Raw genomic sequence first — 14,886 nt, 5'->3', positions numbered from 1 at the left:
CTCCCCCTCTATGCGGCACTGGTCAGGCCACAGCTGGAGGACTGCATCCAGTTCTGAGTGCCGCACTTCAAGAGGGATGTGGACAACATGGAGAGGGTCCAGAGGAGGGCCACTCACATGATCAGGGGGCAGCAGGGCAGGCCCTATGAGGACAGGCTATGGGATCTGAACCTGTTCAGCCTCCACAAGAGAAGGCTGAGGGGGGATCTAGTGTCCTGTTACAAACTAGTCAGGGAGGGATTAGGAGGCATTGGGGGAGTCCCTGTTCCCCCAAGCACTACTAAGAGTGACTAGAAATAATGGTCACAAGCTGGCAGAGGGTAGATTCAGACTAGACATCAGGAGGTGCTACTTCATGGTCAGGGCAGCTAGGATCTGGACCCAACTTCCAAGCGAAGTGGTGCTGGCTCCTACCCTGGGGGTCTTTAAGAGGAGGCTAGATGAACACCTTGCTGGGGTTGTTTGACCCTGGTACTTTTTCCTGCCATGGCAGGGGGTTGGACTTGATGATCTGCTCAGGTCCCTTCTTACCCTATCAACTGTGAAACCAACTATGAAACATTGGCTGGTCACATTGCTGTTTCGTCATTTGCGGACAGGTAACATACATTAAATGCTTTCACAATATTAACTTTTCCAGGTAAGCAATGGGGATGTGAAGGATGGGGATATGAAAGATGGATGGGCTAAGTACAAACATTCAAAAAATCCGAGGCAGAATCGATCAAATCTATGCGGGTTTCTCTAAATTGTATAGATTGGATTGGGAACAAATAAAACTTACATTTGCCTTTGGTGTGGGAGGGCACGCAGAAGCCTGCACTACTGAGGCCAGAAGGTAGGGGCACTACTACACATTTCCCAGCATGCTGGAGATTGCCGAGGGCAGCTGAGCACAGCTGAATGGTTGTACCATCCCCAATTGGCTGTCAGACACATGCCTCCCCCTGCTGTCCTGGCATCTGTCAGGCAGCTGTCAGCTGCAGGAAGGCAGTGGAGGGTGGTCTTCTTGCCCCTACTCACAGTGGCATGAGGGCCCCTAGGCTTTGTCAGGGGTGGGGCCACAGGGGTCCACCCAGGCAGGACTGAGGTGAGGAGCAGGGTTCATGAGCTGCTTAGCGTGGTTCCAGTGGCACACCTTGAATTCCTAGCCTGGGTCATCAGGGTGCAGAATTTCCCTCCCTTGTCTTGGTTCCATTCAAGGCCTGGGACCACGCACTGGAGTGGGTCCAGTAAAGGCTCACACAATCTCTGTTTTCCAGGGCCAGAGCTGAGTTTGGGGCTGAAGTTGTTTCTGTGCAGTTGCAAAGGCATGGCTGCCTGCCCTGCAAGGGACTGGAGGCCTACAGCTGCACAGGAAGCAGCCTCAGATGGGAATATGGTGTTGGTGGGGGAAATCCTGCAAGCCCTCCTTGGAGCTACTTCGGTGCCTGGTCCTGGGGCTCAGATGGAACCTGGACAGGGGATGGACATTTTGGACCATGCACTGGAGTGGCTTCAGGGAGGGTTCACAGGATTTCCCTCCTGGATACATAGATTCATAGATGTTAGGGACTGGAAGGGACCTTTCACCTAGGGGCTGGCTAGGTGCTTGGTTGAAGCAGCCAAGCTGCAGCTCTCTGGAAGGGAGGGTTAGTGGGAACTGCAATGTCCCCTGGGATGCTGGTGGACACAACTTACCTTTATGTGCAAGCAGACCTGGTACTGATGTTTGATTCACCAGTCTAAGCTAGATCCAATAAGTCTAATACTACATCAGTCCAGGTCTATCTTAGACTGGGATCCATCACTGTTAAAGCAGTCTATGTGCCCTGAACTACTGATCTGTTACAGGTATAGACCTGTTTCTGACCACCTAAACTGGAAAAAGTATAATGTCTGTACCTGACCATGAATAGGAGGAAGGTGGTCCTCGAAATGACCTATTTTTTGTCATATGGTCCACAATATGAAAAAAAAAATTAGAAAATTTGGCTATATAGAAGATTTTTCTAGATAACTTGCTGCGCTCTTTGCCCATCCATAAATTACCTATGTGCTTGTTCTCAGTGAAAGAAAATGTAATTTGTCCTCTCGCTCACCATATGCTTGCATGGACATAGGTGTCTCCACAGATTTCCTCTTTTCCTCAGTTTCTGTTGCCCAGCAAGTTTCTATTTTCTCTGAATGCTATGGCCCTTTAAAAATGTTACTTTCATAGATTTCATAGACATTAGGGGTGGAAGGGACCTAGAAGATCATCAAGTCCACTTTGATTCTCTTTAGACTAAATCATCCCTTTATAAACATAATTTATTCTGCACTACACACCCAATTGTTATATAGGAAATAGAGGATCAAACTGGTGCTGGCTTGTACAGCAGTATACTCCTGGTATGTCACTGTTCCAAGGGCTCTAACAGGCTAATAATCACAGATACGAATATGGCCAAATAGAGTTCTTTGTTATTATTACAAGTGTCTGATTTTGCATGTATATATCTATTAGAAGATCAAGAAGGACTAGCTCAGTTAAGCTTGACAGCTTGTTTATGATGGTCTCCTCCCCAGCTGTGTTAATACATTAAAGAAGACAGGAGAATACAAAACAGAGTAGCAGTCAGATCCAGGTTTAATAGGCATTTTGTATTATAGCATTTTTCTGTTGACTGTTTTAAGATCTTGAAGTGGCCATTTTAAGTGATGGAGGGATCAGGTTTGTTTTGGGTTCTATTAATTCTAACAATACCACTAGTGATGATTTCTCCATGTTGTATGCTTATACATTTAAAAAAAAGAATGAAGCAGGTGGATTTTGAATACCATTTTGTATAGCAGATTTTCTTGTTTACAATCCTACCCTTAAGTGTTTAGTACCGTTTCCATCACAATTTTATATTGAGAACTTTTCCATCCTGAGAACATACTTTTAAAATATATATTTCATTAGCAAGTTTAAAAGAAACCCTACTCACCTCATCATTTAAAAATTAATACAAGCATAAGGACAGCACCTGGTTATACTTCGAGAAAACATTTCTCTTAGTAGTGAAGACAGTGGATCTGATCCTGGTCCATGCAAAGGCCTTTATATAACACTTAGTGTGGCAAAGGAAAATTAAATCTTCCTTGAAATGGCATGTGAGGATGAAGAAATCTCTGCCAAAGAGTTAGTTATACTACCTATATGCCACCCTCTGGCAGAGGCAGCTTGCTAGAGGTATGACTAGAGTACACTCTAGTGCAATGATCTTGAAGCCTGATACAGTTCAGCACCTTACAATGGCCTTGAGTTTTGTTAAGTTGTACTGGATGTTGAACTGGGTCCCGACTGTACCTCGGATAATAGTAGGAGGAATGGGAGCCAGCTACCTATGCACCCTGCCTCATCTGAGTGAGTACTGATCTAGTGCACTCAAGTATTAAAACCAATGTCTGTGCTTGTGCATGCAATATATTAAATCTTTTTGTGTGTAAAACGTATGCCAGTGCAGAGAGCGATATAGCTGGAAGGCTATGCTTCTCAGAGGAGTCAGGTCAGATATGTATCCATCATAGACTCATTTCTTAGCCATCATCTTGTTTGAAGTGGTTGGCATGGATAGTTAAGGCTTGGATAAGTGAAAGGAACAGTCAGTGTTACAGAACTTCTCAGTGTTGCATGTAAAAATAAAGATAAAAGGGAAGATTGGAACATGCTACAGAAGCATACTCTCCCCTATGTATTGGGTACAACCTCTCTATTTTCTGATTCAGGTACTGATCTGTCCTATCATACATGAGTTCTCTTTAATATAAAGTAATCTAAGACTGAAACCATAAAACACTGTCTAGTTTAATGACATTCAGACAACATCCTGTATTAAATACTTAAGATTGTCAGAAATATCTGGTGATGTAGATTGTCTAAATTTTTGGGAATCCAGCTTGAGGCATAGTAAAAGGCAGATTATTTTCAGAATTGGCAAGTGCTTCCTCTCTGAAATTATGTGCACCTATAATCATTACTTATTTAAAAAATGCTGGTCATAACCATGATATTAAAGCAAAGAGCTGTGATGGCAAAAGGTACTCCTGGCGACCTTATCAAACTGGTGCTGTACAACTTTATTTATTTAGTGCTGTAGCAGGCTTGCCTTTCAGAGCTTGGGTTGAGTCCCAGGCTTGAGATTTTCTTGTTTTGATTGTTGGAGCCCATACACCAATTAAGAGGCAGCAAGAGGAGTTAAGTCATGCCCCTTTCCCGAGGGCTCAGGAAGAGGAGCTCCCCCCCAGACCTGATTGTAGACTGCAACACTGCCAGGTCCAGAAGACTTCAGGGGCGGAGCCCTGAAGAGTATAAAAGGAGCTGTGTGCCCAGCACAAGGGAGATGCATTGGGGACGGAGAAGAGAGAAGAGCAGGGCTTAGAAGAGCTGAGGAGAGCTGCTCATCAGGGTGAAGCAGGAGCTTGGAAGCACCCCTGAAGACTTCCATCTGTGGGGAACAGTGGATGGCTCCAGCAGCTAGGCTTTCGGTGCACAGCATGGTTCATGGATGGCATCCAGACCCTGGGAGCTGCATGAGGAGGTGCAGGTCTGCATCCTCTAGCATGTGGCCAGAGACATGGTGCACAGGCCGGTGCACAGAGCAGGATCTCTGGAGTTTTTGGGTGGCTCAGGTCCCCAACCTCTGGCATGAGACTGGGAGCTTGGTGCAGGAGGCACTGTACAGGGGGTCCGGGAGTGGACCAAACCTGGTGCTGCATGCGATGGCTCGGGCCTCCAACCCATATCAAAAGTTTGAGTCCAGGGAGCCAGACAGTGCGCGGGCTACTGAGCCAGCAGACAGGACCAGTCCAGAGGCCCCAGAAAGCCTGCATAGTGGAGCCCTGTTCCAGGGGACAGCACCCCCCCAAAGCCCCCCACAGGGGAGAGAGCAGCTTGGTGCAGAGGACAAGGGCCACCCTCCAGGCCTGGGAGCCATGAGTTGCAGGGAAAAAGGATTACCACAGGGGACGGGGAGTCCCCCCTGGTTAGTTAAGGGCTCCTGAAAGTGGAGGTCCCACTGGGAGGGCCCCCCTGAAGTTACCAGCTTCTTTGAAGGGCTTGGGAAAAAGCCCAAGGGCACTGGGGCTTCCCTTTGGGATTAAGCTTATCTTTGAGGTTCTTGCAACATAAGTGGTGTGATGTCATGCCTTATATTTTGTGAACTCTCGTGTATGTAAATTAGTAGATGAGTAGAGTCCTAGGGCTCTGCTGGGAGCCCCTGTTGTTATTATTTCACCTGTTGTTTATTTGTATTTATTTGTGGCTTATTTATTGTTCACCTATACTTATCTATAGTTTATTTGTTGGCTATCTATGTTTATTTTGGGGTTTATCTGTTTTAGATCAGATACTTACCTGTAACTTACTTTTCAGTACAGAATACTGGTATAAGGTTTTATAGCATTTACCCAGAGGGTATTGTTTATGTTATTTGTTTAGATATCATATATAGTAGTTTAGCTATCATATATATATATATCATACATATGTTTATATTCATGTTTCTTTTCCTTGTGATAAGTTAATGTAACTAAATTTGTATATAGTTAAGTTCCCTGACTTTCCTGGCCTGGTTCTATAGGGATGGAGGGAAACTGAGCAGTCTGCAGTTCCCCCCCAGCACACCTGCCAGCTAACAATCCCCTTTAATTGGAGATGGGGAGTATATACCTGAGTACACCTGGGCTATGGTGCCTTTTGCTTAAGACATGAAAAGGGATGACAGAAGAACACAGTAACAAGGGAAGAAAGTAGGCATCAAATTAGTAGAAGCAGCAGCATTCAGAGGAGGAAAAGTGACAGCTTTTGAGATGTAATTTAAAATTGTAAGAAAAAGAGACAGAGAAGTTGACTGCTATATATCTGGGGCACTGTTCAATAGTGGAACTTACCAAAAATAAGACACAACAGTAATTTTTCAGGTCTTTACATCATAGCAAATCCTTAGAACCATAACTTAACAATAGTTTAAATAATCTTGAAATAAATTTTAAAACAAAGCCCATCCCTGGATGGGTTCATTGCAGGAAAAAGAACCTGGATGTGTAAGAAGTAAAGAAGAGTGAGGGAGTTGAATAGCAAAGTAAAAGAAAAGAAGAGAAAAAAAAAGATTAAGTAAGCATACCGGTTCTAGGCTGACAGTAGTGATGGAGAACATTCAGGAAAACTGGTGCAATAAGGTATGAAGGGGAAATATCACAACCATGCCAAGACAATAAAAAAGAATACTGAGCTCAGAAAGGCAGAACCCTTTTCTTTATACACATGGGAGGGAAATATTGAGTACAAGAGTTAGATCCTGGATAAGAGGATATGTTCAGATACAAGACCACAAACAGCTAGCTTTTTAAAAACAAAGCAAAAAAAATAGCAGTTTCTTTATTCAGAAAAGATGGGCAGAAAAGATAATTTCGTTGCCCAATAAATTGTATCTTTACTTGGCATTAACTTTTCCTCTACAGCCTATTCTGTTTTATGTTCTTAGCTGCAATGTTAACCCACGAAAAGTTAAAGGTCTTGGTTGATAAATACAACGTGAGTTTTCTCTTAAATATTTGGACTGAAAATATAAGGACTAAGTTCTAGTTTCATTTGTCTCTTCTACTTACTGGGCACATCTACACATGCACTTTAATGCACGGTAGCCTTTTTACTGCTCATTAAAGCGTCATATAAAAAACCATGCTATTATACTAATGCACTGTAAAATAGGCTTCTGAGCATTAAATGTCATCTAAAAAGTGTGTGCTTGCTCTACTATACATGAGCACAGGCCAATGTTTATTAATTTAATACTTCACATCAGAGGGTGCCTGCACGTGAGCCAGGAGGCTGCTCTGATGCTGTGTAATTATAGTACGTCAGAGCAGACTTGATTAATCGAGTCTGCTGGAACATGATAATTACTGTGCTCCAGCCAGCCTCTGTCTCTCATGTATCAACATCCCTGCACTGAAAAATAGGGGTGGGACACTTTAAAGCTGTTCAATGAGCTTTAGATAAAGCCTCCATGCTGTCATTTTGCAGCATGGGGAGACTGATACACAAGACACTGATACATAAGACGCCTCTCCTGCCCCACTCCCAGAGCATGTGTAAAAATTCCCAGAGGTACTAAACTTAATGTACATTAGGAAAAGAGCATTAATGAACGTGTAGACTCCACCACTGAGGTCAAAAGAGTTCCACAAATGTAACTTAAAATAGAATCTGTCTGTAAATATACAAGAGCTCCATTTTTTAAATGCGAATATCTACAGCCAAATCCTACTTTCAGCTTCATACTACAACTCTCATTGTTTTCAAATTCCTGATGACTTTTCAGCGCAGGACTTGCCTGTTACCTATTACTTATAATAGTTCTTAAAGCCTATTATTATCATTATTATTTAATATTTTTCAAAGGGATTTTTTGTTCTCTTTTTGAGTTAGATCTTTATGTAACATGAAATTTTCAATTGCTATAAACGGAGATAGTTTCGTGGAGACATGAGAAGCTATGTCAACTTCCACCAATGGAATATTGGTCCCAAGAAAATATTTTCAAAAAATGTTGCTGCATAAAAAAGTATGAATACTTGCATTTCTTCTTGTGCATTCCAGTGAAACTGGAAAGTTACTGCGCAGTAAGTGTTTTTTAGACCAGTGTCTACATGTGTAGGCAGTAACACTCTGTGTGTGCACTGATTTGGAAATAAAGTTATTCTCAAGTCAGTCCACACAAACAGGGTTACTAAGCAGTAAGGCATCTACATGTGCCAGACTGTGCAGCAATGACTCAAGAGTAAATTTGCTACCTGTAAATGATGTAGGTAGAAAATTTACTCCTGAGTTGTTACTGTTTGTGTGGCCTGACTTGGGAGCAACTGGATCACGTAGGTAGCAAGTTTACTCCTTAGTTGGCATAAATTGCCATAATTACTGTGCAGTACGGGCATGCATATATAGATGTGTACCCATACTGTCCAGTCATTTTAAGTTATTGTGCACTTGTAGATCTGTGTCAGTGCACGTGTAGATGTGCACACTGATACCAAGTGTTTCTAATTCATTTTTGAAGTCAGGTCATTGGTGAAGCAGGAACATTATAGAGTTATATGTACACGATGCAGTACTCACAAACGCAAAACATGCAGGTGCTCCAAATTTGCTGTCAGGCAAGTCAGACACAAAAACATTTATCTTTTTTTCCCCCTCAAGTTTGTGACATTTCAGCAGAAAGGAATTAGCTGTGTGAGGACTATCCCAGTACAGCAATTGCTTATCCTACAGATCTCAATATCAAATAGTCAAAGCATGCCTTAAACAATCTATAGAGCTATGTTTCATTAACTACTATGTGACTGAACTTACTTTTCGTAATTAAGTTTGTCTTTCATTTGTCCTTTTCTAAGATTTTTTTTACACTTGGATTTTAGAGCATTATTTAGAGAAGAGGTACCAACACCCAGCCTCAAGATTGCTGCTATTTACCCCAGCACATGGTATTTCTGATCCTGTGCTTTTGATGGCAATTACAGGGTTCAGAAGCTAATTTGTAGAAGATATTCTTCCAGCAGCAGCTGCATCTGTCTTCTTGGCAGACTCCTCAAGCAGTTGTATTGGTGGCTATGGAGTTGCCTCTGGGTTTACTGGGATAATGATGCTGATGGCCTGTTTGTGCTGTCTTATACACCTTGATGCCATTTTCTTTTTGATTACCCTTTTAATCTGAGCAATTTGCCCATTTTTATCCATTTATGAATAAAGTCCAGTGCAATCCCTTTTGGAGTGCAACATTCCATTTACAGTAACAATGAGTCATTTGCTTATACCCATCATAGATTGCTTTTCTGCACAATGCTGTGCCTCAGTTTTAAAACCACCCATATCCCATTAAACAGGTAATTAGCAGTGCATTAAGTTTTTTCTCTGTATCAAAAGTAAAATATGATGGTTGTTTGCTTCTGGTCTGAAAACACACATTGTTTTGCATGCACGTACATAAGTCTTTTCATTATGAATAGGACCCAAAGTGATTAAACAAGCACTCTTAATATGTTAATTTATAATTTTAATTACAACAATCTTGTATATATAGTCATTAGTGAATACTAATATAAATATTTTTCTACCTTTTTATTCATAATGCATAAACCAATCATCCAGTTTCTTCTCGGCAGTTGCCTGTTTTCGTTTCATAATACAATCTTTGTTCTTAGTTATGAATGCATTTTGTTCATTCCTGTCGTGAATAATCCCTCATTAAGCTAGTCACTTTCTGCTCCATGCTAAAAAGGAAAAATTATCATGCAAATGTGGCATGCCATATTAAAAAGCACATTACCAAACACTTTTGTTGCTGTCCTTCAATTAGTTTCCCTTCTTTGAATTTAATTTCATTTGTTGTTAAACTACTGACTTGATGTATGGACTCATGAATTTGAGGCTGCTGCCAAGAATGTAGACGGGGAAAAAAAATCAAAGCCTCTTCAGAAAGCTGCAGAGGCAAAGCTGAAATGAATTTGCTTCACCTTTGACAAAAACACTTGAACAGCACTGGAATCCTCTGATGATTCAGCTTGGCTAATTATCCAATTATTTATTTCAAGAATAAAGGCACTGTTTTACAATTAGAGAAGTGTAAAGTAATCTGAGAAATTTGGTAATGACAGATGACTTAAGTAACTTCTGAGATAAACAGTATCTGCTCAAACTTGTCTTGCCAAGTGTTCAAGCTGTAGTTAAACTGCTCTTTGAGCCTCAGTAAAATAGTAGGAAGCCAAAAGTTATTTGTTTGTTCTCCCAGCAGAACACACATTACACTGCAGAAATTAGCTCAAATTATTCTTTTGCCGGTATGTCAAATTTGCATGGTTTTAAAGCTGTGTTTAAGTTGTATTTCTCTTGATTAAAAGCTTTTGGTTCAAAGCAATACTTTTTAATTGCCTAATGATATAAGTCAGTTCTTAGGAAAGAACCGTGCATTTAGGAGTTCATTTGCAATATAACTGAAAAATTCATTGCATGGCAGTAAAACAATTTACTGTTAATTACAAGGAGAAGAATTTGCTGTACCATGCTCACAGATTGCCATGAATCATGCAGCACTCCTAGAGATTTATAACAGATGTGTAAGTGGGATGAATTAGCAGGGTTTAATAACAGAGACACAAATCATGCAGACTTCAAGGAGCTTTAATTGATATACTAGAATGTGACGGGCATGAATCACTCAGCCATTCAACAGCACTGTAACATATGGTCAGCTCAATATGCTGCATCTTAAATCGGTTGGTGAGTCGTTGGTTGTCCCATATGGTGGAAGCAATATATTTTTCATGAATTTTTAAAAAAATACTGTATATTACATCTATTTTTAAAGATATATGATTATAACACATGCATGTTGTGATTATATAGCTTCTTGACAGCCATTATGGGTATCTTTGAATTTTGCTTTAACATAAAAATTTCCCTTCCAAATGTCATAAACATTCTCCTAAAAGGTCTAAAATGATTCTCTGAAGGAGGACACAAGCACTATTTCTTAACTCATTTACTGCTGACACGTTGATTCTATTTATTTATTTATTATTAGATTTATAGGTCACCCTACCCAAAAGCAGCTAAGGACGGCTTACTGTGGAGTGTGTTGGAAAGCAGAGTTTGTACTGGGCATGCTATAGCAACTGTAAGGTCTTGCAGATCAATAGCAGTAAGGATACTGAAGGGTGTCTGGCTCTGTCCCCACCTTTACTTGCAAGCTAAATAAAACTAAAGTAAATATGATGGCCTCCCAAAATGTTCTCCCCAAAAAACAGTTGTGAGGTTCATGACCACTCTCATTTGTATAGGTTACATTATGAACTCTAACGGAAAGCAATCAAAAGTGTAAATATTTATGTCCTTTACTGTTACTGCTACTTTTTGAAGTAGCACAAGCACTTCCTGAAAACCTTAAATTTCTAATTGCAGGGTAATACTTATGGGTACACAATCATCTACATGAAAGACACTGAGAATTATTCATTCAAACTTATGTAAGCAAATAGACTGGTAAAGATTTAGTAGCCTTGGTGTGAACACATTATTATTGGGACAGGAATCTGGTAGTCTATGGAAAAGCTATAGCGCTTATATTAGTAAACCTGACAGACTTGAGAAAAGAATATTGTATCCTTAGAACCGTGGCTGCCAGAATTTAATGTCAACAATTAAAATTTATTTTGATCCTTACCTAGTGTTTATTACTGTTTGTATACACAACAGACCTTACTAATACAGAGATGCACTATTAGATGGAATTACCATCTGTTCAGAGTGAAATGCTGGCATCTGTCTTAGATTCTAAAACTAAAATGATATTATTTCAAACAAAACAGAATTAACTGCTCTTCACTTACCAACTTCATATGTGTGTGTGTGCTCACACACATGGGAAAGGCTTATTTGTAATGACCTATGTAGCAACATCTATATTTAGCTATATGACTTTAACATAAACGTATGGGCCATCTGTCTTTATTGGTCTTTTTTGTGCCCTCTGTTACACAGTGGCATGGAGCAATCATGGGCTTTTAAATACTGTTTTAGATTAATAATATATTAAGCATGTATTATATAGCAAGACATTAAAACTACATAATTAAAATACACAAAATGTGACTTTGAATCTACTAAAATACAGTAAGCTCATTATTTTGACAGATGTGTCTTAACAGAATGTGACTGAAAAAAATTAAATAGGTAAAATTATAGTCAATTCATCTTCACCAAGTAGCTACAGGTACCACAGTGACACCTTTAGGAAAATGTATACTGTATCTTTTAGGTTTGAATATTTTTAATTTCAGTGTTTAGTAGCATAAAGGTCCAATGTTAGATTTATTTTCACTTTTTTTTGTTCTGGACTTTGGTAGTAATGTATTAAGAATACTGTTATTGTGGGCAAGCAAGAGAATTCTCAAGTCCCAAGGACATTGTATTTTAAATACGAATGTTATAGCAAAGATGTTACTTTCTGAAAGGCTAGGCTTCTATTCCATATATCACAAAATAATAAATTGTGTCATGCCAGTGTTTAATGCGTGTACACAGTGCATTAACTGTAACTGTAGTACATTTATTTGTGCTAGAGGAGACTTGAAAATGATTAAAAAATCAATACTTCCCTGTCAGAGAAGCAAGTGTTACGATGCATTTAAGTAGTTAATTGCATAAGCCCCATAAAAGCTTCAAGTTTGGGTAGCAGGGATGCCATAATTACAGTCCAAGCAACTGCCACTTATTAATGGTGGACTTTTAAGGGAGATACAGTTGTTGTCATAACTGTGACTATGTGTTGGCTAACTGAGTACAATTTAGGGATAATGAATTTTAGTATTTGTGTTTTAGCATCAGTAAGCCAAACCAAAGGGCTCAATCTTGGTGTTCACGTTTAAAATGCTGACATTCACCAATTCTCTTCAAAGGTGAAGTTTTGATTGTTAAGCCATGTGTTCTATTTAAACCTGTGCATTAATACTGCGATTCACTAATGCTCTGCCCTACTTATTCAGGGAAAGCTTATGACCTCACGCTGCACTGCTTGACATGGTAAATTTCTAATGTAACATGTGATACTAATTAGACTGTGAAGTCATAAATGATGGTTAAACTGGAATTTCCAACCCATAATGTGTTTGGTGTTTGTGGGGAGGGATTATCTTCAAGAGGAATATTTATCAAGTTGGAAGAAAAGAAATAATAATATCCTACAGGTTAATGAAAGGAAAGAAAAACATGTTACTGATCCTGTAAAGGCAAGAATAGATATTATTAATTCATTTTAAATAAAACTCTGTACAGTGAACTCATACACTAGCATTCTGTAAAGCAATAGATAAGATTCTGAAGACCTGCATTTTAGTCCCTATAATAATATTCCTGAAAAGAGTTTGGTGGCATATACTAAGTCATAATGGAAACAGGCAAACTTTAACATGTTCTCCACTGTCTCTTTACTTGTGCATAAAGTGAACTTTTAGGTGTTAAATATGTATTAATGTCACAGTGAAAGTGAGAGAAAAGGGCTTATTAACAATATAAAATGAATATGGATTCCATAAATAGTAAAGAACCTATTGTACATCATCCATGCACAATAGCTAGTTTCACTGTTTTGCTGCTGATCAGTTCCTCTCACACCTGCATGACCATCACTTCATTATCCAAACAGGTCATGCTGCCCTCCAGTGGCTTACTGTACAGTGTTTTTTAAAAAGGTAAAGAATGTATTTCATAATTCAACTATAGATTGACCCATCCGTTTGTTCTAGTAATAGGGAAACCATTGTAATAGTGTAAAACTCTATCTCATGCTGATACTTTCAGATGCAATCTTGTTTCAGCTTCATAGAGTCCTGCAGCAAACCAGTTTTCAGGCAAGGAAGTCAAAGCAACATTCCTTTGTGTTGGCAATTATCAGTGTACATGAAGACTGCTCATTGAATGACATACTATGAGGAACAGAGAGGTTAATGATAGAGTGCAATCACTCATGTACTGGCCCCCAGTACTCTGCTGTGTTTCTTCTGTCCTGGATTAGTTCATCTAGTGGCAAATGTTTTGTAATATTATGTACCAAGATGTTAATATATCTGGACCTTGTTAAGGAGTCAAATTCTTCCTCTGACCTTGGGTTCTAGCTCTTTATTGAGCCTTTTCTATGGGGCATATGCCTTCAAGGAACCCTAGAGAAAGGAAAGCAGGATTTAAACCTAAGAGTTTAATCATGGAGATAACATCAACTCTGTTTGTATGGAGGAGGTACTTCAGATTTTTAAGCCTCCACAGGGTTTATATAACCCATTTTCTGTGTTCAAAGCACAATAGGGAACCATGTCTGAGGAATCAAATGAGGCAGTGCTCCTGGGTTGAGAGTAGGCATCTCTAAATATTATGGCCATGTCCAAACGAGAAAGGCTGTGCAGTATGTGACCCTGCAAAAAAATACTGCACCTTCAGCTGTTCTGAATGTGCCACATACCGCACATTCAACAAGGGAACAATGCAGTGGGAGGGGGGCGGGGAGGGGGAGTTGACCCCTCGATATCCAGGAGTAAAAAAACACCCATGCCAAAAAAAGAAAAAAAGAAAAAAGGCGGAGCAGTGATTGTGGCAGCAGTGTGCGCCATTCAAAACCAGAGTCTGGCCACCCGGAGCCACACTCCAGCTGCCAGCCAGGCTTCAAGTGGCAGGATCTCCACTGCTGCAGTCCCAGAAGGCCCCAGGAGCCCAGGTAAAGCTGCTGGGGTCAGCCCAGTGCTGGCCCCAGCCTCCTCTATCCCACCTGGGGTAACCTGCTGCACATCAGAGGGCATGTGGCACAGGCATTTATGGGAACAATTAGAGGTAACAGGGTATGCCACTGCTAGTTGTCCCCAGGTAACTAAACATGGACAATGTTTTGTCTCTGGGGAACCAAACATCCACGCTTATGTGGATGCAGCCTGTGGGGCTTTCCATTAGTTCCATAGCAGAGCAGAGGGGTTCTGTGGAGATTTGCATTTATTGTTTAGTAGATCAGAAACTGAAACAGGATCCCTTATACACAATCTATTGTGTAGTATAAAATAAGTCTATCTTATGCTGATACTTTAGGAGATGCAATGTTATTTCAGCTTCATGTAAGTAAAATAACAAACTGTGTAATAAAATAAATAAAATAATGCAGTCTGGACAGTGATGCATCGGTAACAATTTTTTTATCTATACACAGCTCCAAGAAAACTCGATGCCCCCCATCCTGAAGGAGTAAACAACACAATGGTAAAGATAATTTGGAATGAACCTAAAGAACTTAATGGGCCTTCTCCCATCTACCAGCTGGAAAGGATGGATTCATCTTTAGCTTCATC

At 40.1% G+C, this 14,886-nt stretch overlaps 1 protein-coding gene and 1 long non-coding RNA gene across 2 annotated transcripts in view; one reads left to right on the top strand and one right to left on the bottom strand.

Moving 5' to 3' along the window:
• Positions 1-14,048, bottom strand: part of LOC109296852 — a 23,729-nt gene extending 9,681 nt beyond the window's left edge. The window contains exon 1 of the long non-coding RNA XR_002097077.1: positions 14,036-14,048. This is a non-coding gene — a long non-coding RNA (uncharacterized LOC109296852). The remainder of the gene's footprint in view (positions 1-14,035) is intronic.
• The window catches only part of USH2A (usherin), a 756,200-nt gene that overhangs the window by 174,799 nt on the left and 566,515 nt on the right, over positions 1-14,886 (top strand). The window lies entirely within an intron of this gene.

The sequence above is a fragment of the Gavialis gangeticus genome, unplaced genomic scaffold (genome assembly GCF_001723915.1).
Source record: "Gavialis gangeticus isolate Ggan-Ray unplaced genomic scaffold, GavGan_comp1, whole genome shotgun sequence".
Lineage (NCBI taxonomy): Eukaryota > Metazoa > Chordata > Crocodylia > Gavialidae > Gavialis > Gavialis gangeticus.
This window is presented reverse-complemented; position numbering and strand designations above follow the sequence as displayed.